Genomic DNA, 7,789 nt, shown 5'->3' with positions numbered 1-7,789 from the left:
AGAAGGAAGAATCCGACTCAAATGTACACCCAGGTGTGCCCAGCTCAATCAAACTTATTTTGTACTCAGGTCACTGATGTGTTGCTTTGGGCTCTCGAGTACAATTCTTTTGCTTCTATTCCCCCAGTGAAATCTCACCACCCTCCTTGGTTTCTAAGGAAGTTAACAGTGCTGGCAATATTATTCACAAAATACTGAGGTCAGGCCACATAACTGAAAAGAAACAGAAAACAGCTCGCTCAAGCAATAGTGACACAGAAACAAGAATTAAAAAAAGGCTTTATTTCAGATGCAGCAGTCAGGCAACATCAGTTCTCCCATAGCTGCTTTCACTGATCTTCAACTAGGGCTGAAAAAGATTTCTGCAACTATTTACTCTGGTTGTTGTGATATCATACTGGCCGTGCCAAGTGCTGTCAGCCCACATTTCAGAAACCTGCCAGGAGAAACAGTGATTCACAGATCCTGTACCTTCTCTTGTGTTTTGTGAATATGACTGCATGGGGACTTAAGCTGAACTCTTTGCTTTTATTGAAGCATAAAACTATTTTATGAAACGATATTTTCATCTATTCAGTGTGTTTCTCTGGATTTAGTCCATTTTTTTTTCCTTGAAATGTCTGTTTATTAAAAATATATATATATCTTTTCTTTACAGAAAAGAAAAATTAGATGAGCTATCTGAAAGCTTGTGCCTGTTTCATGAATGTAGTGTATATCCTTCTGAATTCTGACACTCAGACAATATTTAGTGAATTAACTAAAGGTGTACCTCAACTGGTGGCACAACCATACCTCCTTCTGCACTATATCTAAAAGCTACCAAGTCCAGCACAACCCCCCTTGTTCTGGCCCCCAAATGAGAGTCTTGTGGTCCTCACTCATTAATGGCATATTAAGCATTGCTGAAGCAGATTTCCCATCCATGACACGGCCTGTTGTATTGACGTCTTTCTGCCTTTGATGTTACCAAAGAGGCAGATGTTCGACATGAACTTAATAATGTCCAGAAAAAAAAATGATAAACTCTGATCTTTAAGGCACTTGCTCTTTTTAATTAGCATTCCTAAATACGTACAAACACAGAAAGCCACAGAACTGACCAAAATAGCTGAAGCTGCTTCAGCTTCATTTTGCAACCCCTTATACAGAATGAAACTCAAAAGGCAGAAAACAGCTGGTTACTGTGAGCTCTTGAAAAGAATTTTGGAAATACTGAAGGAAAAAAAAAAAAAAAAAAAAAAGAGAAAAGTGTTCACTGAAAATGCTGATTCACTCGAAGAATGCTCTTTTCTCTGGTTTCCTTATTTTTTTTCCCACTCAGGCTGCTTAGGATGAATTGGAGCTGGCTTTTCTTCAAGAAATGATGTTTCTGTAAATAAATGTGCTTCATCCCATTGCACATAATTAGATGCACTGCACATAAGATATTTTTAAATAAACATTTTACAGGTGTACTTCACAATAGTGACATGTCTGTAGGCATTTGTGTTGCATGAGTAATACTGAAGAAAGATTAACATGTTGTTATAGCAACAGGCATCAATGATGATGATTTCATGAAAGGAATTGAGTGACATCAGAAAACGGTTTTAAACAGATCCTTTTGTTGTGAATTTTGTTCTGCAGGGCAGGCTGACTGATTTTTCCCTCCCACTCCTTCAAAGGATGCCTGAGTGCAGGGGTAACCTGAGCTTGCATCCCTCACTCTTTGCAGAGCTGTGGACAAGAGGAGGATGGGTAAGGCATGAGTACTGTGTGTTTGATGGATGTTCCCTCATTTATCCCAGAACTCACCAAATACTTTCAAGGAGAAACCTGTTCACTGGACTAGGTTGCCCAGAGAGGTTGTGAGTGCCCTAGTCCAGAAGACACCCAAGGCCAGGCTGGATGTGGCTCTGGGCAGCCTGGTCTAGTGTTTGACAACCCTGCCTATGGCAAGGGGTTGAAATTAAAATGATCTTTGAGGTCCTTTTCAACCCAGGCCATTCTATGATTAGGAGAAAGAAATTTTCCCCAAAGTCTGTTTGCTGTTACTCCTCCAAATTTTTCTTCAGATGTAACATCAGCTCTTTGGCTCAAACATCAAGATCCTCAAGCTGCTATGTGGAGGCTTTCTGCCTTCAGACTTTTGTTTTACTCTACAGACTGTAAGAAAAAGAGGTCTGGAAAGGGCAGAAAATATTCAGCATTGACAGGGTTGTAGCTGGGATGGCCATGGTTCCGTCAGAAGGAATAATTTCATCTGATTACTGGTTATTTCCATTTACATAGTAGAAACCACATGCAAGTCCACATACAAGTCAACCCACTTGTGGGTCTCTTCTGTGTCTTTTAGCAGAGAGGCTCAATAGTTATTGGGCTTTTTAGAAATGTATGCTTTTTTTTTTTTTTCCACCCAAGCTTCAGTGTTTATAGAGGCATAGAGAGATGCCTGCTCACCCTTGTTAATTCTTGGGAGCAGAGGTCATACTGGATGAAGACTCCTTACCTTATATCTTTCTCTGAACAGATAATGGAATAAGCACTGAAGGATGTGGTAGGTGGATACAGAAGATTGTCTCCAGTTTTCCTCTTCTCCGGTCTCTTCAGCTCCCTTAGCAAGCCCAATTTTTCTCTTCTACACTATTCCCATTTCTCTGTGGTTTTAGTGCTTCTTTTTGATTAACTGCTTGCTTATAGGCAAAGGGAAAGTGAAATAGGACTTGGCACTTCATATGGTAAGGAAAAATAGATGAAAAGAATATAGTGGCTAATACTAAATGAAAATTATAAAAGCCAATGAAAATTTCTGCAATAACAATTTCATTTCTGAAGAACCTGATTTGTAGAAATGTTCTTAAAGGTTTAGATTTGCTTTTTCATAACTTCAGGATGCTCTTCCAGCGAGGTTCCATCCAAATTTTCTGCATCACAGACTCCAGGCATCCAGGTTTTCTCCTCTCTAGAAAAAAAGATATTTCAGTCAAGATGATAAACATGAAGAAACTAAGCACTTACAACTCATAATATTCAGGGCATTAAAGAAAATGGCCACAAACTCTCCAGATATCAAAGATACTGCAGGAGTCATTAGAAGAACACTGGAAAGGAGCTTTTATCTGTGACACGATCAGCAAGTTACGACCCTCCACACTGTGTACCCAGTCTTTTTTAATGACCCAGACTGCTCTGACTTTGGGAAACATGGTGTTGAATCTCAATTTACAGCCCAGCAATGTTTAACGAACATCAGAGGACACTAATTGTTCACACATTTGGAAATCTGAGAATGAAGAAGAATGGGAACATCTTAAAAAGACTGATTGAGAGAGAAAAAGACTCAAAAACATGCCAGGACAGTTAATTTAATTGCTTGTGTAACAGAGCTCTCAGTAGGGAAAATAACTAAGTAGTCTTTCTTGCTTTCTGCATACATCTTGATCAGACTAGCCTGAGTCCTTGTGCACCTGCACTTTTCCTGCACATACAACATATATACCAGGAAAAACGTGAACAATAGATGCCCCAAATAAGTGTTGACTTGTAAATAGCTAACATCCCAAATGCAGTAGTACTAACAAAATCCAAAAGCAATTTGGAAGAAGCTACATCAGATCGCAAGGTTGCATAAGAAGCTGAGGATAGAAGATAAAACCATTCATTGATTTCAAAGCATGCGGTCTTGGTGGAACATATCAGCTCAAATATATATTAATATATTTCCAATTGCTTTTCACTCAGCAAAACAAGAATGAATTTCAGCCTAGCAATATAGTTTCACAAAGAAAGAGAGCAAAAGTCTGGGGAATGACCAAGAAATTATTATAAGCAATTAGATATGTATATATATACGTAAACGTGGGTATGCATAATACAAGGATGAACTCATAAGCAAATCTCTATGATCCAGTAGCACATACTCCCTATATAATCCCTGGAGAGAAACAGTTACTTTTTGGCCATGATTTATCTCATTCTCAAGTAAATGTCCAAAACAGAGCAACTGAATAACATCATACAAGTACTTATTTTTCTCCATTGATCATTAAGAGAGCCTAGAGGAACTAGTTCATCTCCCTGCTGAAATCTTACAAAAGGTGAAGAAAACAGAAGACAGGAATGTCTGTTGAATGAATACTTAGCTGGATGAAGTGGCCTGCATTTGTTACAGCAGAGAATAGTACAAAGCATTATTTCATATTGCCACAAGTCCTAATAAGAATAAAGAAATCCAAGATAATACACAAGTCTGATCTGTAAGCGTAGAAAAATTATTTTTTTCTACACAAAAAAGAAAGTATTTCCCCTTTTACAAATAATCTGAGTAATACAAACACGTTGCCCAAAATGTTGTAATCTACTATGTCTTATATATTCAAGAAGAAAAAAAGCTGTGACAGAGGAAGTTAAGTGTTCATTCTTCAGCAGTGATACCTCAGAAATACTAAGCAGGTTTAAAACAACTGTACTTCTAGAACAGATCCAGTCTAATCTTCCACAAATTTGAAGGCAATACCAATTTTTACTAAACCATTAGACTATCTGTATATGATGCCACAGTAGGGAACAAAACTGTACTTTTTCCTAGTACGGTTGCTACCACATACAAAAGGAAACACTCTAATTCATTAAATATATGCATATGTGTGTGCGTGTGTGTGTGTGTGCATGGGCATATCACACAACAAACTTCATCTCATCAAATTTTAACCATACAGTTAGGCACTGAGGCAGGCACTCTGAAGTCTGTCTTTCTCACCTCTTTCTATATAATCTCAGCAGATGCTAACCCTAATCCCCAAAGTCCATCATTGGGGCACTGTTCTAGCGATATCAAATTGAATCATGGAACCACAAAATCATTTAAGTTAGAAAAGATCATTAAGTCCAACTGCCAACAGAACACTACCAAGTCCACCACTAAATCATAAAATCAGAGAATCACTATGGTTGGAAAAGACCACTAAGGTCATCCTGTCCGATTGTAATCATGTCCCTAAGTGCCATATCCATACATCTCTTAAATACCTTCCAGGAAAGGGTCTCCATCACTTCAGTAGGTAGACCATTCCAGCCTAACCATTCTTTCCCTGAAGAACTTCTTCCCAATATCCAATCTAAACTCCTCGTGGTGCAATTTGATGCTGTTACTTCATGTCCCATCACTTGTCACCTGAGAAAAAACAAGACCTCATCACAACATCCAATCATATAGTTGTAGATAGCAACAAGGTCTCCCCTCAGTCTTCTTTCCTCCAAACTAAACAACCCCAGGTCCATCAGTCACTCCTCATCTGTCTCGTTTTCTAGTCCCTGCTGCAGAACAAAGTACTCACAAAGCTGTGGGCACCCAAGGTCCTGATCCACCCAACTTTCTTGCAAGGGCAGGCTGCGCCCATACAGAAATCACAGTTCAGGCAGTGCAAGTTGCTGGGCACCATGGCCAGATGCAGCTGGTATCAGAATTGCCTTTAAATACTTTGCAGGCACAGCCAGAGATAATTAGATGCCACAGCTGGCAGAACTTCAGCTTGGGGAAAAATAACTCACTTGATTGCAGATCTGAGTCACCTTTTACCTGCAAATCTGTCTTGAGTGAGTACACATTTCCCTTCATGAATAGGAAATCACATCTACTTCTAAGTGCATTAGCAGGAGTTTTTGCTCTTCCCACTGCTTCTTCCTGTTCATACCAAAGATCCCTCCTGTTTCCCACCATCTTCTTCCCTGGTCTTACTCCATGCAGTTTTTCCAAGCTGTTTACTCTACTTTCATCCTCTTGCCCACAATCTTTTCCTCATCTCACATTTCTGCCACAGAGATTGCCCATGCAAATGTCCATTAATTGGCATGAAAAACGAACCTAATCATTAGGATGTGGTCATCCCTCTAAATGAAGTCCAGGACCGAAGTCCTGATAGTTCAAAACAGCTTAATGCTAGCTCAAGGAGAGGCACCGATTCACTTTCCTATCTGTGATACCTCTAGCATGGGTTAGCTGTGCAAAGTAGGAACAGAGAACTGTGTGGGACAGCAAAACGAATGGAACCCCTTGCTGAATCAATAATTTAAAAAGACTTAATCCTACCATCTCTCATGGAATAAATTTCAAAAAATTGAAGAGCTACTCATAAGAGAAAGTGCAAACTGCTGTAGTGCTTCACAATATTTTATTTATTTTTAATCAGCACAGAACACCACAAAGATTTCCTCCAGGTTAGTTTTCAGTCTAAAACCTGCAAATCTGTGTCCATTAAAGTGATTTCCATATAGCTGTAATCTTGTTCTGCTTGATCAGTAAAATTTAATTTGCACAAACTTCCTTGCCATTGGGTAAGCAGAGTTCACTTATTAAAATATACTTTCAACTTGGGAAAATGTTGTCAGCAATGGGTCTGTGTCTTTCTGCACTGACAAATATAATTCAGAACAGTATCCCTAAAAAATTAATTGGATCATGCTGTAAGATAATCCCCAAACTGATAAATTATATTAAGTTTTTTCTTCTCTATTTTAATCTCATCTTGTATAAGCTTCTGGCTCTAATTAAAATCTTCATGTCGTTCACTGCTATGAAGTGATAACAAATTTAAACAACCACACAGGTCTTTTGAAAATGGGGAATTCTGATCCAAAGATAATTGGGTTTATAGGCCTTAATTGATTATGGGCCTTAACTCACTGTAAATCCAAGATCTTTCAGCTTTGTCTTTATTTGTTTATTTTTGTCCTAACACAAGATGTCAAGCTCTGTTTAATCACTTTGGCCAAAAATAATAACAAAATTTTAGGAATAGGTTCCATTGGTTTAAGGGCATTATCAAGCTTTACCTTTCCTACATAGATGCTTAATTTCTCAGCCTGATTATGAATACCATGAAAAGCCTGTGTTTTTTCTTACAGATACGATTCCCACAGGTGCTTGTTTGCACAGATGGACTGCAGTCCTCAGAGATACAAGCAAGCAGATAGAAAAGAGAAATGTGTCCTACTAGGGTTTCAAAGGACCCAGACTACATTATCTGACATACAAAGAGGGCAAAGTATGGTCCTTTTGAGAGCTTTAATGACTGGCAAGATAGGGCGCAGAGCAGTCAGAATGCTGACTTTGATTAAGAGTTATATATTAATGGAAGCAAAATGGACGCTGGCATGTGCCTGAGTAGAGAAACACAGCACATCCTGTAAAATAATTCTGGTCGAATGAAAGCCAAATACCAAACAAAGGATGCTTAAATTTAAACAGCTACATGTAGCTGTGTTTCTGTTTCTGTTCTCTGCAGTGATTTGGTCCTCGGCACGATGGAGATTATTCATGGTAATTCATACGACCAAATGCAGAGCCATTTTCCTATATGCAATGATAAAATTGAAGATTTGGGAAAAAAAAGTATTTGGTAGAAGCAAAGAAATCAGAGCAGAGACAATAAACCATATTTTATGTTTCCCTCAAGATAGTACGGTTCATCCACCTCAGTGGGTGGAATTGGTAATTCAGCAGTTGGCTCCTTACCCTCCCACGTCTTTCATTGTTTCTTCACAAATAAGTCAGAATTTTCATCTACCAATCTAAGAAATCTTTTAAAATACAGTACTATTCATGGGTTTTGTGGCATTTCTATGAAAAACCACTGGGTGCTTACAAGATCTTTGAAATTCTCCTTATTAGTTAGCAAACAGCACTGGAGCAAGACACTCATACAGGGTTATTACCTACACATAGAAAAATAACCTGTTTTTCTTTTATCCCCATTTATTTCATTTCTAAATACCTATTTTTCAAAAGCAGAATTGCTTCTAACGCTCC

At 38.4% G+C, this 7,789-nt stretch overlaps 1 long non-coding RNA gene across 1 annotated transcript; it reads right to left on the bottom strand.

Annotated features, from left to right (window-relative positions):
* Positions 1-1,145: 1,145 nt before the first annotated feature.
* On the bottom strand, positions 1,146-5,417 carry LOC128084258 (uncharacterized). The gene is made up of 3 exons (XR_008208408.1): positions 5,319-5,417; positions 5,011-5,155; positions 1,146-2,944 (listed from the first exon to the last, which is right to left on the bottom strand). It is a non-coding gene; the product is annotated as an uncharacterized LOC128084258 (long non-coding RNA).
* Between the last annotated feature and the right edge of the window lie 2,372 nt (positions 5,418-7,789).

The sequence above is a fragment of the Tympanuchus pallidicinctus genome, unplaced genomic scaffold (assembly GCF_026119805.1).
Source record: "Tympanuchus pallidicinctus isolate F22 unplaced genomic scaffold, pur_lepc_1.0 scaffold1, whole genome shotgun sequence".
NCBI classification, from domain to species: Eukaryota; Metazoa; Chordata; class Aves; order Galliformes; family Phasianidae; genus Tympanuchus; species Tympanuchus pallidicinctus.
This window is presented reverse-complemented; position numbering and strand designations above follow the sequence as displayed.